At 36.2% G+C, this 23,941-nt stretch overlaps 2 long non-coding RNA genes across 3 annotated transcripts in view; one reads left to right on the forward strand and one right to left on the reverse strand.

The window, feature by feature from the left end:
- The window catches only part of LOC135212606 (uncharacterized), a 43,815-nt gene that overhangs the window by 19,161 nt on the left and 713 nt on the right, over positions 1-23,941 (forward strand). The window lies entirely within an intron of this gene.
- Positions 1,280-17,175, reverse strand: LOC135212607 (uncharacterized). 2 transcript variants are annotated; one of them, XR_010313939.1, is made up of 3 exons: positions 15,972-17,175; positions 7,265-7,355; positions 1,280-4,477 (listed from the first exon to the last, which is right to left on the reverse strand). It is a non-coding gene; the product is annotated as an uncharacterized LOC135212607 (long non-coding RNA). The 2 variants fall into 2 exon arrangements; XR_010313940.1 differs by lacking the exon at positions 15,972-17,175 and adding an exon at positions 12,102-12,146.

Below are 23,941 nucleotides of genomic sequence, written 5' to 3' on the forward strand. Positions count from 1 at the left end.
TTTTGGCTTAAGGTCACCATATGCTAGCTAGCTATAATCGGTTACGGAGGTGAATGAACACTTGTAAATACTTCCCTTGGATAAAAAAAATTCTTGGGCTCATGGCTTTATCTTACCCCTACATGGACTAACATGACGACTTCATCATCTACATTTCTATTGGCTCTTAAACAACAGATTTTATCAAACACTCTTTATGTCAGACCTGACGAACTTTAGTGCCTTCTATCAGAGAAAAGCAATGAAAACTAACTGGTCAAAAACAGGGAAACTAACCTCAGTCAAATGTTGATATTGATACCAAAAAAGTCTGATGCTTTGTGCATTTTTCTGCCTTTTTGTTGATCATGGATGATATATCAGGAATATCACAAGTCTCATTTGTTTTTGGATAAAAGAGTACTTGTAGGTTATGAAAATTCATCTACTGTGTCTTGAGTTTTTGCCAGAGTATATGATTTGTGAGCAAACATAAGAACAATCTGACTTGCTCCCAGTCATGTGTAGTACAGGTAATCCTCTACATACGGTTCACTTTTGATGGCTGGTTTCTAAGTTAAAATTAGCTTCAGCAACTAGCACTATACGTGTAGTTGGTCTACAACACGACACTCTGCAGTGATCAAGTTTTCTACCAACATAATTTTATCTCTGTAGTACATAAAATAGTTTAGATTAAACAAAAATAGTGCAAGTTACTCTTTCCTTGAAAAAGTGACAATGAATGCTGAACCAATTTATATATCCCATATATCATGCAGTCAAAGCATGAAGAGACAGAAGTTTTGTATCTTTTACTTCATCAGCACTCAAGTGATATCAGGCATATACAGTATAGTATGAAGAATTAAGAAGTGTATCAAAATTTGCCTTATTTTTTCCTCAATAATGTTATGGCAGACTCAAGTGAGTATGCCTAATGCCTTTGTATTTTTCCTTAGTTATAAGTATTCTTTTCCTTTTTATACAGTATGCAAAAGAACACAAGAATGGCACCAATTGAACAAGACAGTTCATAGTGATGACTCTTCTGATGACAAAAGCAAGACATGACAGTTGATGAGTATGGGTTATACACTTAACACAAATGTCATTATTCTTGGTAAGAAGAATACTTGTGGAAAGTTTCTTGGTGTACATTCATATTTTGAAAACATTTTACCCATTCCTTTGGACATGACAAGTACATATAACTGTTAATGCAAGAATAGATTTATGATAATTCTATGTCCATTTTGAATCACATATGTATATGAATACCACTTTAAACCATCCCGTCATTGTTTGTTGAAAGACTTCAGTACAGTACATCCTTGTCACTGATGATATGATTTAATTATCATTTCAAGCATGTAACTATTGCCAATACTGTTGGCCATAGTAGAAGGCAGGATTACTAATGAAAAAATAACTAAAAAGTTGGAATCCTGCAGAAATATTTTCTAACATTGACTTACAGCATAGACATAAAGACAGTTCATTATGCCTGTTGCAACGACAAACATCCTCTGCACTATTCTTTACCTAACCTAGCTCTTCTTACACACAACACTCAGCAGACTGCTGCTACATCCCTGTGTGTCATTTCCTAGTATCAGCGTTAACACTACATACTAAGTTTGCTAGGAATTTTATTTTTGTGACAGCTTATATGAGGAATTAATGCAGTTATGGAATCTTCTGACCTCCAAATGCTTTAGCAAGGAGCAAATCCATTCCTGCCTTCTGTTGATGTCTCCTGAATTCTGGTGTATCGATCTTTTATATTCTCTCATATTCATTCATCACCTTTTCCTATAATTAGTCCTCAAAGGGTTTCAGCTGAAGATTTAAAGAAAGAGAGAAAGTGCTGCTTCTAAAGTTCCTGATAATTAAGAGGTTATTCACATTCCTTCAACTTCCTCAAACACTACTATAACCAAAACATCCCAGCCTTTAAAGCACATTCTATGGACAAGAAGATTCAATAAGTTACTCTTGCCAATACCAACTTTTATCCTAAGTAATGCCAAAGCCTCTGGGGAATAATTTCTTTGCGATATATTAAAAAAACTTCATGTGTTATTTCATGAAGTGTTTCACTTTAGAAATTTTAAATTAAATAATCCATCAGCTGAATCTCTGTGCTACACAGAAAAATATAGACAAACAAATCTTAGTTGGGAGGAACTTGGTCAGGAATACTATTCAATTCACCATAATCAGAACTCCTCAGACATGTCTTGATTGGAAAAGGTATATTGCTATGGTGATGAGCAGAAATAGATGAGACTATAAATCAAACCTACAAATAACAGATAACAATGAAGTAAACAATGATGAGCTCCCCAAGATGATACCAGATGTACATCATTTGAGAAAAAACGAAGAACTTCCAATGAACACAATATTTGCATCAATAAGTAGACGGTACCTTCCAAAGGAAGGCACAGCATGAAACACCTATACAAAAGTAAGGTTTCAAGAACCAGTACCTGCAGATTATGGAAGTCATATGCATAATTCTATTCCCTGGACAGGATCAACTCAACCTGAACATGGAGGTGTTCCATACCTTGGTGCATCTTCAAACATCATTTTGCCTTTGGCTGAAACAAAACAAAGCAAAAAAATCTCCTTTTTCATTTTGATGATTGGTTTACTTTGGTTCCACTTGAAAACATTAGCTGAAAGAGATTTTTGGTGTTGTGGGTCAGTTAGGTCATGTCCACTTCCAAGGCTAAAGTTAGTATCAAATGCTGACTTGAAGAAAAACAGTGGAAACACTTTTAAGGAACGGAAGACATCTGGAAATGGCAATCACCTTACTGAAGCCACAAGGTTTGTTAATGGTGTGACCTTGCACTTCACCTTTGCTGGGAGTCAACCAGTTAAATATTGGAAGCCATAATGACAAAACTATGAAGAAATTTATAGCAATTCAGCACTGAAACATAGTGAAACTGTACAAGAAAAACACAAGTGATTAACTTCTCACACAACTGACAAGACAGTTACTTAGATGTAGTTGATATGTCAAAGAGACTGCAAAAGCTAAAGTACTCCATAGGAGATAAGGCACTTCCTACTGACCTTCAGGATGCCTTGGCCTGAATCACTATTCAGAGGGGGGAACATGCTCCTAAAAGAGGATGTTCATCTTCAAATTAGAAGCTAAATGATTCAGCCAAGAAAAATTGTTAAGTCCTGTGAAGCACAATGATGTGATGCTTGAAAATAGTAGATCACTGCCCAAAAAAAAGTAAAATCCTAGCCTTTACTGCATGAGATCTGGGTGCAAGAGCCTGCACAGATGTTAGGTACATACCTTGTCTAAATAAAAGAAAATACAAAAAGGGGATATGAAAATTCACACATTTTGTGCCTGCATTATAAAAAAGGATGGTTTCTGTTGATGATTAATAATTTTAAGATGTAACATTATAATAAAAAGATGTATTCAAATTTACTTTGACAAGCTAATATTCATTCCTCAGTAAAAAATTAAAAACAAAAATGAAATAAATCAGTACTACACCAACTGGCAAAGTTCCTTTCACTGGTGACCAATATGACAAATATCACATGGTTGCATAACTGCATAAACTGAAACAAATATCACGATTGTACAATTGTATAAATTGAATTAAATAGTAAGATAAATGACCAAAAACATCTGTCAGGTACACATAAAGTGTAAAAACCACAGCATTATCTTTTAAGCTAAGGAAGTATATATGTGGGTAACAAAATGTTAACAGCACTTTAAACAGCCTCACTAGATTTGCTATAAGATTTTTAAGCTGTAGTGCATATTCAGAATCAATAATGAAATGAATTTAAAGTCTTTAGGCAGATATTGGTAGAACTGCTGCTTCATGACATGAAGGTTGACCTGTTATCACCCCATGTTACTTATGAAAATCTTTTAGCTTTTAGTTGATTAAATTTAAGCTTTCCAACTAAGATGTCTAAAAAAATCCACATGCATTAGGTAGTCTCACCAATAATTTTATCATTCTTCCAATTTACTACCAGTTTGTAAATTTCCTTGAGAGAATTGGAAGCTGACTGACAAAATTTTGATATCTATTAGCTTCAGAGCAAATGCTGAGGATAAGTTTACTATGACAAATTTTATCGAAAACTCATCCACATACTGCATATATTACATTACCTTTAATTTTATAAGTTATTAATTACAGATGACATTTACTACTAATGTGATTGACTGGCCACTGCTTAAAATTCTTCTAAGAGCAGGGATTCTCAATCAGGGGTAAATTTACCAAGTGGCTTCAAGATCCACAAACAATTCGTCAAAAGAAAATCAGTAGCCTACACAGTAGCATGTGAAAGGATAAAAGCACAGCAGACAACGCTGGACTGAAGCTCGAGAGGAATTCGTTGAAATCATTTTTCCTCTATTCAAACTTGGAAGAGGTCATCAGAAAAGAATTTTGTCCTCTCTGAAATTACTGAAGATGTCACAGCAGATCTGAAGATTCAAAAGCCCCAATTCACTGGTTACTCTCTAAAGAGATAATTGATACAAAAAAAGGATAAATAAGAAATCCTTTTTTCCTCTGATCTGTCAGTAATAAAAGATGATGACCAAGCAAAAGAGAAGCATATTGATCTTTAGGCTTCTGCTAATTTTACAAAGCAATTTATCCAACTAGTGTTGATATAATAAAACTCACAGATATATTCCCAATTCTTACTCAATGTGCCTTCCAAGTTCTTACTTTGGTAGCATGACAACAAAGGGATGGAACCCCCTAAAAGCTTGTGACAACATGAGGTCAACACTGTAATCAACAACTCATCAAATAAACAAACTATACTCTGGTTTTTTCCATCTGTCCATCCGCCTGTGGTGTTTTTGTATGGTAACACTGCATCCCAGGCTTTAAATAGTTACACTATGTGTAAGTTTTAGGTAAATAAAAGGATATCTGGGTGTAAATTGCAACTGAAAAATGTTTTAATAATTTACTGTATGCAAATTACACCGTTAATATTCGAAATGGGATATTGTTATTATTGTTGAATGTAAGCTGAATGTAACGATCTAAAGCCCAGGACGCAGTGTTACCATACGCAAACACCATAGGCGGATGGACAGATGGAAAAAACAGAGTATAGTTGATTCAGTGAATCAGCACAGTTCACACTGATAATTACTTTGGTATTTCTATTTCATATTTTACACAATTCCCAATAAAATTGTTTCCAGCTTCCTACAACTTTAAGCTAAGAACATTCTTTTTGCATAAGAGTAAGTGGCAATGATGACATACCACAATCCAAGGTGGATTGAAGACAGACAAGGAATAGGAATCATCTCCCCAGATTAACCATATTTCATACTTAATGAACAAGAATACACGTAGTGTAAACATTCTTGGAGACTTATTTGACAAAGAAAATTAAAACTGCTATCCATTTGCTCTGAAATTCTTTTCAGATTTTATCCTTGGAGTTGGATAATGAATTTATGGTCAACCCCATATTGGGAACCAAACTGGGTTGAGTGGAGATAATGTTCTTCTACATAAAACTTTCATGTAGCAATAATCGTTTACATTCCATGTATTTGCATAATTAATCAACTGATGTGACATCCAGGGGGACATATAGTCCTTTGAATTAACACCCTTCGACCCAACCTAGTATTTTTCCTGTGCTTTCTCTCAGCGCTCCAGCATTCTCTCTGGTAAACACCCCCATCCACTTCATCTGAACAATATCAAATATTGTTCAATGGATTCAACCGCTACCACATCAATTACCCTTCTCAGCTACATTTTCACAGGTTGTCCTTTAGCAAGCACCTCCCCAGCACAAGGCTGGCATAATCTAGAATGAACAGCTATTCTAATCCTCCATACAACTAATATCCTATTCAGGATTTCATTTTCATAATACTACCCATTAAATACCATCATCATTCAGCAGTATCATAACTTGTAATCATATACCACTATACTGATCTAATCACAGGCTTAATAATTTCTATTTGGTGTGTACCAACATTAACCTATTATTACACACTGTCTGAGCCTCCAAAGACATGGCCTACTATGAAATTTAACGGTGACAAAAATAAGGTATCGTACTATGCTGAAGCATAACTCTTTTGCCCAAGATAATTTCGATGTAATAAATTCATGCATATAGCAACAGGTGATTAATGATGTCAAAAGAAATGTACTCTTTTTAAAGGACTGAATTCTAATACAACATCCACAGAAAAGTTTCGTAAATTTTTTTTTTCTTCTTGTAGGATGGTTTCCTTCCCAGTGTTGAGTATATGTTTTGGAGGACTGGGAAGGATTCTTCTTAATCTCTTTTAATAGTTTTGCCAAATTTTTAGCATTAGGATCTTGCAAATTTACTTGAAATATATTTCTAAACTATAATTCTCTGAACTTCACAAATAACTCACTAAGTATGTATGGGTTTCTTCCTTAAATTTCTTTTCTGAAACCTACATATACGTACTAATTCACTATGTATGAGTTATACCATGTTAATTTCTCATGTTGTTATTACCAGTCTAGGTAATCTTTCACATGTACACTGATAATCTTTAAAAGAACTAAAACTTATGTAGTGTCAATTTGTCTTGTGGTCAAGTTGATTTTTTCCAAATAAATTACATCTAGAGAAAGCAGTATGTGCAACTATTTACAATTTTTTACTCATCCATCACAATACAATACAGCAGGAAAGGTGAAACAAATTACTGCCACTCAAAAAGTATACATATTCTAGGTACACACACCAAAGGAGGAAGACAATACCAGCATACCTTATGACCTGGGCCTTACATGGCAAACTGTTAATGATACTAAAGGTTCTCTGCAGTGTCCTTTCAGCTTCTTTTAATTTACCTTTCATTGTTCTCTGGTTTCTTGCCACTAGAGGTTGTCATTCGTTTACTATCTCGCTCTAATGTTCTAATTTCTCATTCAAGAAAACAACCTTAGAGGAGCCCTACAACTGCCTTAAACTTGAACACCATAGTCTAGTTAATAATCATTATAATCCACCAAGTTATTTTTTTTTTATTTTAGCCTCATAGTATTTCAAAATTATACTCCTTAGAAATAACCACAAAACATGAAGAAAGGCACACTAAATAATTCCTATAAAAAATCACTTAACAAGAAGAAAGGCACAGTAAATAAATAATTACTATATACTGTACTCTTGAAGATTTGAACAAACGTTTCATATATCTTATATGTGCACCTCACAATATATACTTACAACTCACCTCTTTAGCAATCCGATCTAATGCTTCATCTTCCACAGCATACTTTTTCCCTTCCCTCCGCCGGGAACCGATGTTCCCTGCGCTCTCCATCCTGAAAAAGCAGAGTAAATTAAGCAAAGTTGTCTATGACTAACAATTCTGGATAATGGATGTGCATATTGTTAAAAACCATTTAGTACCAACTAAATAACAACGAAATCTACAAGGGGTTAAGTCATGGTGACCTGTGGAGTCTTTACAGTGCCCTATCCTGGCAAAACTTTTTGAATTCTCTCAGCTATTTGGGAATTATAGACAGGTTTACTTAATTTTCCAGATATTTTGCTACTCATAACAACAAGCCTCCTATATTTATAGAGAACGCACAATACTCATTAATTCATTAACCCATTACAGGTTGACGAAAGCTGTATGGGATTACTTTTCATTTCCACAAAAACATTAACTTGTCCTAAAACAATGTATTTACGTAAAACTGAAACAGTATTAAATGCCAAAGTCTTATAAAAAACAAAAGACCCAGACACATAAAAACACCCTAACAGTCAAATATATTCAAAACCCTTCCAGGTTGTGGCATCTGTTAAAAAAGTCACCAGGTTACAAACAAATCCCCCAGTAACCTGTTCTGAACTCATAAGCACAGATTTGCTATAAAATAAAATACACCGACCTGAGTTACTAGGACAATAAGTAAAGCAATAGTTTGTAGCTTTAAGTCACAAAAATCTGGTAATACAAAATATTTCAAATGCTCATAAACATATGCAAATTTAAGAGCAAAGAATGAGTTGCACTAGATGGATGTGCAAGACTGGCTGGCACTACCAATTCAGGCAGCAACCAAAAATTCCATGTAATTCTATATATACAACAATAAGCATTATCAGAAAAATTTGTGAACAAAATGAAAAAATAAATGAAACATAAATACTTAATATAAGATTTATTTTTTAAATATTTACCTCTCCACTCCATTAAGTATCTGAATAGTTTTTACTGCCACTTATGTGGAAGTAAAAGCTATATAATATAGGTAAAGTTCATTTAAAAACTAGGTTTCAATCACCATCCATGAATGACCTTTTACATCAGGTTTCACATTATGGGGTTACCCATGAAATGAGTTTTCTCCACTACTTTTGTGACCCTTTTGCCTGAATCCTATCTTGGTCCAGGTCTTCATCCATGTTTCCATGGTTTTCTAGCTCTTACAGCTTGTTTAGATCCTCGTTGGATGAGTGGCTTACGTGCTTGCAAGTTCGATTCCCCACTCTGCCAACAAGGAATCCGAGGAATTTATTTCTGGTGATTAAAAATTAATTTCTTGATATATTGTGGTTTGAATCCCACAATAAACTGTAGGTCCCGTTGCTAACCAATTGGTTCCTAGCCACGTAAAAACTATCTAATCCTTTGGGCCAGCCCTAGGAGAGTTGTTAATCACATCAGTGATCTGGTAAAACTAACATAGTATACTTTACAGCTTGTACAAGCTGTGTCACCAAAAACAAAAATAAAGCTTTGTCATGCAGAAGGATGTTAAAGCATAGCAATGATTTATAGATAAGCACACCATCTACAACACTGAACAGATAATTATCTCAAATTTGGAGCACTTCTTGTAAACAATTATTAAATCATTAATTGGAAAAAATAACCTTGTTATATGGCTATCCTTCTTTATCTTATTAAGGTTATTTTCCCATACTTTCACCTTATTCAATTTACTTTACACCTCACTGAAATGAAAAAAGTTGCCAGGAATCTTTCAACTCAAAAGTAAATCTTGGCTGAACTGTACAATATCTATACAGCAGTGACTTTCTTTAAACAGTTAACAATTTACTATGTTCAGTGCAATACAGTACACGGTGAATAATTATGTAACTACCTCCATCTTGAAAGTTTTTGTCACCTTTTCTCTAGAAAGGGATAGACATGAAATGAGTTCTCTACCACCCTCTGGGCCCAAAATACCACCATGTCTTCATCTACTCCTTTCTCTATAATTTCCCAGACTTCCAGTCTTCCTACTGCTGCGAATCTACAGCTTTTCTGACCAATTGTTCCTCTTCCCTTCTTATTTACATTTTCAAGCCATCTCAATTTTTGAGATCAACACCATGAAGAGTCCTTTCTAGACAGCTAAACAAGTACGGACATTACAATATGGAAGTTTGCATTAATAAATATTGGCACAAGTGAGAGAACAATGCAAAAAGCAGACAAATGAAATATCTACAAACACACAACTACCTTTCATTAGTATCCCACCTACATAAAGAACTTCTGTCATTTCCCTCACAGTATTTCTTGCTCTATCTTGCCATCTAACTACTAATATTACTAAAGCATTATCATCAAGTTGACAATCTTTTGAAGTTTCCCTGTTATACCATGACTCATGTCCAAATACAACATAAAACCAGCTAAAGTATAATCATACATTTCTATGCACTTTGTTTGCTTGATTTCCAAGCCTATTATGCCCCTCCACTATGCGATCCGCTCATTGTACACTACCATTCAATTTTAGTTTGAGGGGGATTGTACTAGATGTCTTTGTTCCTAAATATGTATCTATAAGGCTCAGCCTCATTGTTCCCTTCTCAGTCAAGTGTTATTTCATCCTTTTGAGCACATTCTGCCTCCCTTATTCCTGCTTCTTGATTTAGCATAAGTATAACCTCTCTTGATAAATGATGCATTTTATTAAGCAAGCTTTCTTTATAAGTACCGGGGCATTTTTCATATATAATAAATGTCACTTTTCTATTGTTATTGCAATCTAATCCTTCTCGTAACACCCCATAATTTGCTACAAATCTACTTGATAAGACTTCAACATACCAGTAAACAGTATCTAACTGGGATATCATGTTGATTATAACCCTGCAAGTACTACTGCTAAATGTCTTCTCATAGTTGACAAAAGCTATCAAAAGGGGATTAAGGGAATTCTTCATTTCCATTCACTCCAGCATAATATGTCTTAACACAAATAGTTTATATGTACAACTTCCTATTTGGATGAGAACTATAAGAAAAAGGCTGGATTTAATTTGTAGAAGTAAAAACAATGTTAGAATTTTACATAGACTGTCTACATTGCAGGCATTGGAAGCAACGGTGATCAATACAATCACAGCACTGAATATGCAATTATTTCTAAATCAAAATGAACACAAAATTCCAAGATATGCAGGGGAAAGATCACATGAGCAGGAGATTCCCCCATTGATTTCAGTCACCTACTAACACCCAATCACCATAAAAGCCCCCTTAACAGTTATGCAACCATGAAGAATATTATCTTCTAATTTCATATGCAATAACCTGGAAAAACTGTGTACTTTACCAGACAAAGTTTCGACCTCAGCAAAACCTCAAAGAGTTAAGTAGAATGTTATACAATATCTTAACAGAGGCCCATGAAAATATCTTGGCCAGTGACTACCAATTCAGTTCTCATTAAAAAATCTCTGGCGTTACTTAAAATTGAGGAGATTATGAACAGAGAACAGCCATGTAACAGAACTAGAACTCTAACCTGATCTAAGCACAAAATCTTGCATAGTATTTATGAAGCTGTAAACTGATGCACCCAATGCAATAGTTAATTATTTTTATTAAGTACCACTTACAAGCATCAATACTAAAATGAAATAAAAATGCATCAACCAGTTTATATTTTAAATCTAAACTGCTACTGTACATTATTCAAAGATGTGCACTAGTAAAGTTGACCTGACAAATTCCAAACCTAATACGTACCATCAACTAAACTATGAATGAACAAATCAGACATAACATTAAAATAGTACTAGAAAGCCATTGTACGAGGAGCGTGATTTCAAGCTAAAATAACAACTACACAGCATTGCCCCATAAGCACAGGAATTGTTTGCAAAACTTCATAAAAATCTGAATAGTAAAGAAAGAATAGATATCAGCTGAAATACAGTAGCTGCACTACAATAACACACACATCAACAAGATGTCCAACAACTAAGACAAGACATGAAAAATTCTAAAAGTTGACATCCAATGCAGCACAAAACATAGTTCACAACACTAGGGAATGGGCACTGGTATCATTTTATATAATGACAGTCATATAAAAAAAAACTGTTCAAACATATTACAGTACATAGATTTAAAAACAATTGTTCATTTGTTCCAAAGAGATGGAATCATGTCAAACTCGGGCACCAACAAAACAATTCTGATTCAATTATGTATGAGGTGAAAGACATATACCCTTCTTCAAAGTATATCAGTTTACAGCTGCCTCTTTCACCAAGTATGCATGGATTCAAATCTCATCAGAGATGGTCAGTTTCTCTTCACAGATTTCCTGTACAAAGTCAATGCTTACGGAGGTAAGCACACCAAAGATTAAAGCATGCTTTGGAAAGTACAGCATGTAATGGATACAGCAGCTTATCCTAATACAAAGAGCAAATCAAACAGTAGTGGATAAAAATCACCAAGCATTTGCTATCATACTATTAACACAAGATACAAATAATAATTCCGCAAAATCTATTCCAAACCCCCAACTCACTCTACCCACTGTATTTTTTGGGGGAAATTTTAATGCTCACAAGATACAAAACAAACACTCCTGCACTAAGGATTATGAATAAAAAAACTACATTGGATCTACACAATACAAATCTGTTACAGATGCCTGACTGAATATTTTAAGACAACAGGTGCATCTTTAACCTATGCATGTGGAACAAAAATGAACAATTGTTCAAATATTGGATGCAAAATGCCTCTATCATTAACATCATGCAGTTATCAATCAAACATAGGGACATCTCACCAATCGGGTAATTGCTTAGCAATAGGCATTATTGTTGATTTGAAGATTTAGGTAGTTATCAGGATGGTTGACGTGCTCTGTAATATAGAATGTTAAGACCAACTTAAAAATAAACTTAAACCACCGATTTATTTTTTTTTTACAAAAACTAACAAAGATCATTCAAATTCACAAAGAGGATATTTATTCACAAGCATAAATGGTGATGCATGACAAGGTTTCACATGAACAATTAATCCAATCAACCAATAAAATCAAAGGGATATGAAATATTTTGGCAATCCTAACAACTGAAAAATCAACAATGGTCATGCTTAAACATACAATAACCTGAAAAAGATCACTGACTTTACAACCCAATGGATACCAGCACCCAAAAGTATAACCTAGCATTTTGTCAAGTTTCTTCATACAAATCTATAATAGCTAGTGTTGGGTTATAATTTTTTTTACAGAATACTAATAAAGGTGCATTTGGGTGAAACAAATTACAGATAACTATATTTAATCGTCAAAACAAAAAAGAACAAAATGTGCACAACACTGACTACTACACTAAACCAGCATGAAAATTCCCTTAGCCACAAGGTGTCTCAATCGAATGCATCTTATATTCAACCTGTCATTACAACTAAAAGGAAGCGATATTTCTTTCACAACTTTTTCTTTACAAGGCTTATGATCCCATGTGAAAAAAAACTTTGTCCATTCTGTTTTCCCTTACTTCATTTGAAGGAACTTTTGATAGAAATAGGCCTATTGCAAGCACAGTACACCCAATTTCTGGCAAACCACAGGCGTCGACCTATCAAGCTTGGGGTAAGCATTTTGTCATGTGCATGCAATGATATGGGGGAAGGGGTTCAAAGCAAACTAACTTGTTAGATATGACTCGACATCCCATCTATGATTAGGTAGGGCCATATTCCTGCTTTTCACTTTGTGACTTATGACCCTCTAGGCCAGGTTAGGATTAGTGGGTCTGACAGAACCCTTGTCAAGGTAGGACCCAGCACCCTATGTTAGGTTAGATTAGGATGTAACCCTGTATTTCACTCTATGAGTCTAAGTGAGGTTAGAATTGGGAGAAGATATGATCCAGTACCCTAGGTTAGGTATGTTGCATCCTTGTATTTCACTGTACAGTTTACAGAATATTACGTCACGATAGGTCATGGGGGCCGACTTACTAGGTTAGGATCAGTAGTATCTCTATCGTTACCCTACATAAATATTCCTGCTTCATATTTATGGTGGAGATTATTACCGATTATACTCACATGAACAATAAATGTCTAAAACTGTCTTAATTCAAATTTTCTTATATTCATGTTACAATTCCCTTGCTTTTGGTTCCCTCCATCAAAAATTTATTTGCCGCTGTGATCCCCTTAACTGTTTAAAAGACAAGTTGTTAAAATATAAAACAGGTCTGCACCACCAATCGTATCACAAAATGCATAAAACATATGAATAGTAGTTGAAAAACCGTATGGCTCATGCACCAGCAGCAAGAAACTAATTTATTCCTGCAGTCTACTATGGGTTGGCTAATTTGCTGTTTATTTAAAACAGATTGTAAAAACCAGCCAAACTACAACCTCCCAAACAGGAATTAGTTTAGCGACACTGGTGCACACTAGCCTAGTTAAACATCACTCAGGATATTATTACCATTCCTGATGAAAAACTGAGACTTTGGTATAGAGGTAGAAGAATTTTTCCAAAAGTGAATTCCTCTCAGTCTCTCTCTCCTAACAGCTCTATTGCATCAGCACTCTTTACAAATCCTTGAAGTGAAGCTCCACCCTACCTCACTCAGGCTCTTAACAATAAGGCTAGGCTAGTAGTACTCATTCGCTCTCTCTCTTACATAGCATAGTTCACATAACAGACAACCAATCCCACTGTGAAATTGTATAAAATCTTAGCCTGTGACCTAGGCTACAACAGGTGTGTGCATCTAGGCAAGCCTCAGACAAACAGCCATGGTAATGTAAGTCAGATAAGATAATAGGCTTCGCATTACTCGGACAGGACAAGAATATGCCAACTGATGACTAATGGGATGTCACTTATTATAATTAGGCAACCAAACTAATACCTATCTGAGCTCAGAATTATAAGCTAGCCTTCGCTAAGCTACAAAAGTAAATTGAATCTATGACCTAACCTAAACCATCCCACAGTAGAGCGTAGCACCCTGCCTGAACGAGATGGTTTAATTTCTTGTAATCGCCACTCATAAACTAGCCTTGGTCAATTATTGCTTAAGGCTGTTACCATCTTCCTAGCCTTTAGGATACAGCCAACATTTCAGCATCAGAATTTGGCTCAAGTTTTTTTTATCTTTACACAATCTACAAAGAGCAAATGCCGAGCAGAAAGTAACGGATACTATAGGCCAAATAATTATTTTTGTAGTAGGCACTTCTGAGGGAGGTAGATCTAGGGTACTTATCCGCGGCGGTCTAGACTACGGCAGCTGCGGTTTTTCTATGCAGTTTTACTTACTGAACAAGAATTTTAAGTAATATTTATTTGGACGACTGTAATTAACCCCCCCGGGGTCCAGTACTAAACACGGCGAAATACATTGGACGGCCCAATCCCTAGTGGATGTCGTATCCACGGTTACATTCCTTGCAGTCCGTGCGGATTGCTTCTGTAGAAATACCCTGAGGGAATATAACTTAATCTAACTTACCTAGCCTAACCTAACCTTGGACACTGTCTCTTAGACTGGCCATGGAGGCTTTGCTTCCCAGGTAAATTCAAAATCTAATTTGTGACCACCTACTTTTCATATTACCCCAATTTACAAAACACTAGGGTAAATGACCGAGCGGCAACTTAGCAGCATTGGTCGCGGAACGCGGCCACTTCCCGAAAAAGCACTACCTAGGATGCCAATAAGTACTTCGAGAAGAGTATAGAGGTCACATTGTGCTGCCTGGAGGGGCCACAATTCTTGAGAGATGCTCAAGGCAGGGAATTCAAGAACTTTTTCGGGAAAGTGGCTGCATTCTGGGATCGGGGGCCACTAAGTCGCCGCTAGGTCATTTACCCTAGTCTCTCCCGTGCAGGGAAATTTGGTTGAATGTCAAGACAGGGAGAAAAATTACTTTTGGGATAACTTTTTAATACAGGAAACGTTACAGCTTAAGACTGGGGGTAGGCTAGGCTTCACAATAGGTAATGTCTACGGAGGCCATGAAAAACCAGTCTACCTTAGGCTTGAATAGAATGAGTTAACACCTGTGTTACAAACAGAGCTTTGCAATTCAAATGATGCATTTACATATGAGTATTTAACAGAACTCAATAGGTTTATTAAGAAACCAACTTAACTTGGGGGTAAGGCAGCTACGAAGGAACAAGACCCGAGGTCAATAAACCTACCTGGAAATGGTTCATCAATAGCCAAGATATTTATATTTTCACGCACACTACACACACTTCAGTGTTCAAATTGTCCGTAAATGTTTTCTGTGATGAAATTCTCCGAAGAGAAAGAGCACGTTGGGAGATTATCACCTTCGTCAATAAGGGTCATTTTGCAAACTTTTCAAAAACTCGAACCAAACAGAAGTTCGGGATTTGCTTTATTTCGCGACTGCCGAGCAATAAATTATGATATTTATTAAACCAAATCTCTTCTCGTCCATTAAATGACTCTGAGACGACCGGAAACATGCCATGGTAAGTTTAGAATTCAATATTGGTGGTACATTGTTCCCGCAAGACGATGAGATGTTCCCTCCTGGCAAACAAACAAACAAACATGACCCGACCCGACACACCTCCTCATTTAGTTTCTCTCCTCTTTTAATTACTCGTTTACCGATTTCTTCTCCAGTTTTTCATTACCTGCTGGTTTGTTAATGTGAGACGGTCCTGTGGGAGCGCTGCATACACGCTGCACGGTCTTAATCTACACCAGAATGGAATTTTTTGCTAGGAGCAGACATGCAGCTCTACCAGGCTGCCATGTTGGGTTCCCGGATGTCCAATTGTCCATAACAATGTTCCAATACTTTACTCTCTTAACTATAGAACCTCTTACTTAGTTATTAAAATAATTTTACACTACATCTACTATATTTTGAACACAAATATAAAGAATGTATCATAATGAGAAATCCTTTAACTTAAATTTTTACTTATTGTCATTTCAAAAGAGTTAGACTTCGGCCTGTAAGTTTTCGGTCTCTCAAAGTTTACAGTTATTTAGGGAAGAAACGAAACGTGTGAAACTTTCTCAGATTTTACGCTCAGTTCTCACGCTTCTGCAAATCTTCGAATTTTTGTTGAGCAATTTTCTCGTTATCTTGCTTTTATTTTTTCTTAGGACAATAGTTATGACCTCTAGACAATATTTACTAAATCTACAGTGACAGTGTTTCACATTAATAAGTCCTCCATGGCTTTAAAATGAGTTGAATAAGTAAAATAGAAGCTGGCGGCGGTGTAGGTGCTGAGTAGGGCCACGGTGCCAAAAGTTCACATAAGCCTTCTTGATGATGAAGTCCCACTGTTGTTTTGGTTATTGGATACGCACTTCCGCCTCCATAGTCTGCATTTTCAGAATATGACTGACATCGTCCCCTAACCCCGAATCCTTTTCCTTAAGTAGATCGATCTCTCATCTGAAGTTTATCTCACTTTCACCATCGACCATCTACGATTTAAAGTTTTCGTGCGCAATTTTCCTTGCCTTAAACGGCACCTGCTTAAAAAGAAGGAAAAAAAGAGGAAATTATTTTTATATATTTTACCACGTTTTTTGGTCACCATTACGGTACAAGACCCCAAAATACCTGTCCGAGCGGTATGCGCTGTATGCTCGTAAGATATAAAGTGGATATTGTATTTCTTAGCTGTCGAGGGTACACACTTTCGTTGTTTTCCCTGTCTTACTTTTCGCCTCTCTTTTAGCAAACAAGACTGTTAAAGAAACATTTGCGGTATACTTTACTTTCAAGTTTTCTGTCTGGTTGACATTTAATGATTTCATAATAAACTCAAAGGTGAAAATAGCCTAAAATGACACGCATATACAGAACGTGCTGCTTGTCGCTGAAATAGACCAACCAGAGATATTACTGCGACCATCGCCAAAATAAACTGCAAAGAAATGGTGAGATAAGGGTGGAATGAAAACAGACGACCGTGGCGTATCATGGTACAGAGTGGAATGGTCTTTCCACACACACACACACACACACACACACACACAAACACGGATACACAAGCGAGTGCAAGCACACGAAAGCAAATGCAGACATGTCAGTAGACTGAAATTCTGCCGGCACCATTATGAATATGATGATAGAAAAATAAATAAAGAAATCTAGTAATTATCTATTAATATAATACACATAACGAAAGGTACACGTTAAAAAAACCTCTGGAACATTGTACTAAATTTCAATGCAAAATCTAACAGCCTTCAGCTTGTTGGAAAGGAAAATACGTCTCACATGGTTATTAAAACATTCGTTGCCATAAATACTAACTTCCAATGACGATGTTTCATCTTTATTTCAGGATGTATGACAGCAAATGATATTTACATGATGAATGGGGATTATCTTAAGCCATATGATGAGCTTTGAATGACTTGATCTCTGTGACATAAATAATTGTGTCTTCTGCTGGCACAAGGCCTGGACTCTAACAACAACAACAACAACATCAAAAACATTATTTGAAATCTCCCACGGAACTAGGTCTATTTACACAATCAACTTGACCGCAAGACTTTGACACAAAGTCCGTGTTTTCGTTTTCTCTTGATTCCTAAAGACATTCCTTCTTTCATTTCGCCTTTCATAGGATAGATAAGGAATTTCGTTCGTCACTTCCTTCTACTTTTCCTTAGACTAAAGAGATGAGCGCCTCTTCATTAATCCTATGGTAGCGAATGTTTGTCATATGGTTAGAAATTTATTTTCCAACATTAGATGTGTTTTGTGAAGCCTAACATTGAGCTTAGAGAGAGAGAGAGAGAGAGAGAGAGAGAGAGAGAGAGAGTTACAAGGATTAGGATGTCTCAAAGACGTATAACTTAGTCCATCCGAGGAGACGTCGTGTGCCCACTTATCTTATCTTATCTGAGAGAGAGAGAGAGAGAGAGAGAGAGAGTTTCGAAGTGGTCTAGTGAGAAAATACATACAGAACTGAAAATTCCACCGAAGCCGAAATTAACTAAAAAATGCGACGTAAATAATTACGACAGTGGCCGGTTCTAAATGGGATTACAACATGTAAATATAATCACAAGCAGACAAACAGGCAGACAGACAGAAAACAGAAAATCTGGAAATCTCGTCTTCCCGCAACGGAGAGAGAGAAATAAGCAACCTTCTTCCCTTCCTTCTCTCTGCAGTTAATCCGTAGAGCGAAAAAGGTCGGCCGATTGCCCAACATATTCGCAAGCGGCGTGGCACCTCGGTCTCTTGCCAGCTAACCTTTGGCTTAAGAGAGAGAGAGAGAGAGAGAGAGAGAGAGAGAGAGAGAGAGAGAGGAAATGGATGGGGGGAAAGAAATACAAGATCCGCCATGCGACCATACGTCATATACCTGTCAAGCGAACATTATAGAGCGGAAGTCGTGTCATGAGATAAAAAAAAAAAAAAAATGGGCCGTAGAGAGAGAGAGAGAGAGAGAGAGAGAGAGAGACGACCAAGGTTTTTATAACCACGTAAATATAAATTCTTACAATTTTCTGTATATATAAACGACTTGAGTTTTGACCCCGAAATAGTGATAGACTCTACTCTTAGACAAATGGAGAACGTAAGCAGAAAAATAGTACTAGAGATCGGCAGCACAGAGTGGGAAGGGGTTGCCTAACGAGTGCTACCACGTTGTCTTGAGGGAAGGAGAGAGTCTCAGTTTTTATATCAACGGAGCAGTGACCGAAATAATACCTGTAGAAAAAGAGAAAGAGTGTAGACTTTGAGTCAATGTTATGAAGAGAGAAGCCACTGATTAGGATTCTGTAATGTGAGAGCAATATTCCAAAATGTACAGAGAATTTCAGAATAAAGAAGAGACCTTGTTTCACGTCAATAACGCACCGTTTTTTTAAACGCACAAGCTGAGTGATCTGAAGAACCAAAATACCTATTTAACTTGAGACGTTTAATTGCATTTCAATCAAGCGGAATTGAACTAGAGACAGAGAACATTCATTATTATTATTATTATTATTATTATTATTATTATTATTATTATTATTATTATTATTATTATTATTATTATTATTATTATTATTATTATTAATGAGCATGCATTCTCAGCAAATAAGCAGAAAGGCCATGAACTGCACAGCTAGTTTCGAAGAACAGGCTTCCGTAATGGAAAAAAACGGGAAAAAAGTTAAATGATATTACATCAATACAAAAAACAATAAATAACTTGCTGTTAATAAAGAGGTAGATGGTTAAAGAAATGAGGAATGGCACTTACATTATACATGAGTGCACCCTCAAATACAGCAGCACAAGCCAAAGGCTAAATCTAAGGCTACGGCGTAGCCCATTGTTTGAGAACGATGGCTAAATGGTCACAAGTAAGCTTCAGGCCACAAATACCAACACAAAACACACCAATTGCTAGAACAAATCATTGTTAAAAAGATAAGATGCCAAGTGCCCCGAACTACCGACCACTGAAGCGTCTAGAACAAGAAGCAGGTGTACCGTGGTGCAAAAGGTCGTGGGTGTACCCCATCTGAGATTGTATACCCTCTCGCCTGCAGTACTATTAAAGTCTTTACCGGGGATTCTTTACAGCCCTTGACGTTGGGTACAACGCATGATAGAGGAAGGGAAATATAGGTCAGTTTAGTGTCGTAAGATGTATGAGGAGAGAAGGAGATGCGTAGTAAAGGTTAGGCCTACAATTCAGTGATGGCTTATTCATAAAAATGAATCGGAATCAGACTACACTAGAAACCATAGAAGGATCCTATAAGTCTAACGGTAATTACAGCGGGCGGTTGATGCCTTGGTCTACTATCATTGAAATAGTTAGTGATATGGACAAAGCGGAGATAAGAATCAAATCACAGAAACTTTATCTTTAAAAATGCATTCATGACAAATGATAATATAATTCTGCTCACGTATTTCTACATCCACAACTCTCTCTTCATCTACACTCACACACATTTTTACATATGCATGTATGTGTAATTATATATATACATATACTATATATATATATATATATATATATATATATATATATATATATATATATATATATATATGCACATGCAATTTGGTTTACGTTTTAATTCCAAATATACTGAACAAATGTTTATTCTGTTTGCAATGAAACTATGTAGAATGAGTTTTTTTTTTTTATGGAATGTGGTTGTAGTTTCGAAAAGTAAGTAAAGTTCAAACGGCCATGTGCATTTATTAATATAATATAGCTTAGCTCTCGTCAGCCTATGTCAAGGACCAAAAGCTGTTATCAGTCAGACTCGAGTAAATGCCATGTTACTGACCGTATCTTATTCATTGTTACATTATCCAAACGATATGATACTCCAATCAGATTCCCTGATCTGAGACTAAAAAAAATCTAATGATTTTCATGAACACCAGCATTCATGTTTTTTTTTAATGAAATATAAAGTGCTACGTCATGTTACAGAGATGAAAATGTTAAACTATCCTTTGCCGGTTAACAAGTATGATGAGTCCTAATATAATTTTCATCACTTTACTTTTATTTCCAACCTACTTTTCTACATCAAAAAGTCACTAGAACATGTAGAAGCTTTCTAGCATGTTGCTAGACCTAGTAAAGAGACTAGCTTCTAAAGAATCTCGTGTAAAATGTGCAAAAGAAGATGCTGTGAATTGGTCAGTCTACAATTGTGGCGCCGTAGATGCAAGACACGAGAGGAGGGCGGAGTGGTGACAGGGGTACACTGCTGTCTAAATTAAGGTTTCAAGTTACACAACAAAAGGCACAGAGAGAGAGAGAGAGAGAGAGAGAGAGAGAGAGAGAGAGAGAGAGAGAGAGAGAGAGAGAGAGAGAGATGTGGTCCAAAGACATCGGTATAATAACGGAAAGCAGACTTAAATATATGGTGAATGGCATTTCAATAATGCCACAATGTTTCATGCGTCATAGGTCTGAGGATTAGTTGGCGTGTGTAGGTCTGTTTTTATTTGGCAGCAATCTCTCTCTCTCTCTCTCTCTCTCTCTCTCTCTCTCTCTCTCTCTCTCTCTCAAAACAATTTTAGCATGTTATGTAACACGTGCACCCTAAACATGAGAATCAGGCAAACTATTACGTAAGCGTATTAAACTATCAATTTCCCGCTTTCCCTATATTTTGAAGTCTTTATTCATTATAATAACCTTAAATTCGCAAATCAAATGAATAAAGCCTGTTGCCATTGTACCACATACGTTACTGGCATCTACAAGAAGGAGCGAATTACATTAATACTCTCTCTAAGATTAGAAATTTTCTTTTATCTGTTCGTACTCAGTGACGGAACTTTGCATAGACACCCCAGCCATAAATGGTTACAAGGTGGCGCTAAATCCTAGACTAAGTCTAGACATTAATTTCTTCTTCTTGCAAGCTGCAAGAGTTCTGCAGCGTTCTGAGGAGGCAGGCAGCCAACTCTGTCCAATTTTTATTTGAGTAGGAAACATCTTTTATCATCATCACTGTGACCGTTATTGCTATTAGTGTGGCTGTAATAATTTTCTTTCTTCTGACTTTGCACTTGTCCATAAGCTTCAGTTAGACATATTGTTATTATAATTATCAACATGAGTTCAATATAATCGTTATTCGGTTGCGTTCATTCTCATATACATTCATTTGTAAGCCCAAGTTTGGTAGAAAAATATTCCTGAAACGTTCGTAATAATGATGCGCATTGTATCTCTGAATTTTGGAAGTTTAACAAAAGATTCATCACAAGACAGCAAATGTTTATTTGAAAGACTACGGAAACAAAAAATCGAACGCATATGAAAGGGCGAGCGTATCTAGGCCTATATTTCTGCACGGAGAGAATCATTCCATGGTATTGTTATCAATCATCAATCGTTATTTTCAGCTGATACACTTTCCACCCTAAAAGATATGCTTCAAGAAAGTGTGACCCTTCAATTCGCAGTCAGATGATGAGGTTGCAAGACCCACGTCCTAATTTAGCTGAGTGTCAGTGGTATAGACCAATGAGCAGTATCTGGTGCCTTGAAGAGAGGTATACGTCCAAAGACAAAACATAAAACCCAAGATGTGTCGACCAGTAGGAAGCGCAAGGCGTTAAAGTAGAGGCCGCAAGTAAGGACGTGTGTCTAATATATACACACACACACACACACACACACACACACACACACACACACACACACACACATATATATATATATATATATATATATATATATATATATATCTATATATATATATATATATATATATATATATACCGTGAACCGACATTCCCACGTTTCAATGTTAAATCTACTAGACTCAAGCGCGCCGAAGGATGATCACTATTATTTTTTATCCGAATTGCTTCCTCTCTCTCTCTCTCTCTCTCTCTCTCTCTCTCTCTCTCTCTCTCTCTCTCTCTCTCTTCCTGCGGAAGTCACCGTCTACCTGGAGAGTTGTGGTAAGAACCTCGAATTCCTCTTTGAAAGATATTTCCAAGGAAAGGGATTTTGTCTGGCTTTGGCTACGTCCTGGTTTTCAGTCAAAGCGAAAAGTGGCGGACAACGTTCTGGCTACAAGCTTCTTCTCTAGTACTATTAATGTCATTATTAGGCCTATTTTAAGGTAACATGGATTTAAGACATTTGGTTAAACAACCCTTAAAAACTTCCCTTATTGAACGGAGGGGAAGGTCATTGAACACAGCCATGAGAATTTTTTAAACAATCATTATAAGTTCCAATCCAGGATTACAAAGGAAGCTGAATGTTTTGTTAATCTCTCTCTCTCTCTCTCTCTCTCTCTCTCTCTCTCTCTCTCTCTCTCTCTCTTTGTCCTTGTCTTGTGTACTGAATATCCCCTGTCAGTATCTTTAGACAGCGGACTCGACTAACACAAAAAAAGTAGATATTGCGCAAAAATTTGAATCCGTTCTCTCTCTCTCTCTCTCTCTCCTCTCTCTCTCTCTCTCTCTCTCTCTCTCTCAAAACAAATGAATTACATAGTCACGCGTTAGCGGTCACACGTTAGCTATAAAGTCAACCAATAAAAACAAGCAGTTCTGGTTATGGTCTGTACTTAGATGGGTGGCCAGTAACATGCTTGGACCACAGCTGTCAGCATTATCAGCCAGAATGGTCTGTAACAATGTTAACTCTTACGTTGATCATTCAGCGTATAGTGTATGAGGCCCTTAAATGTGAGTGAAAAGGTTGAAATATAGTTCATTAACAATACGTTTATATGAATATACTAATATATAACGAGTAAGTTCCCAAGAACATGGAGCTCTCAAGCAGCGCTGGATCTTCCTAATCAAATCTTTACTTTAAAAGATTATCCATATCCCCAATGACCTTATTGCTTGTTAGGTAAATTTGAATATACAGAAATGGGACAAAGCATTGATCTAATATTAACGAAGGTTATCAGCAAACGAGGATAGTACCAAAATATCTAGTTGGTATCAGATTCATTGCAGAAAAGAACTGAAAACATTTTCTATTTTTAAAAATGTGCTGCTCTGATCTTCTGCGCTGAAGAGTGTTTATTATTATTTTTCCATGGTACTACACACACGCACGCACACACACACACAGAAGAGAGAGAGAGAGAGAGAGAGAGAGAGAGA

This window comes from Macrobrachium nipponense, chromosome 41, assembly GCF_015104395.2.
Source record: "Macrobrachium nipponense isolate FS-2020 chromosome 41, ASM1510439v2, whole genome shotgun sequence".
Lineage (NCBI taxonomy): Eukaryota > Metazoa > Arthropoda > Malacostraca > Decapoda > Palaemonidae > Macrobrachium > Macrobrachium nipponense.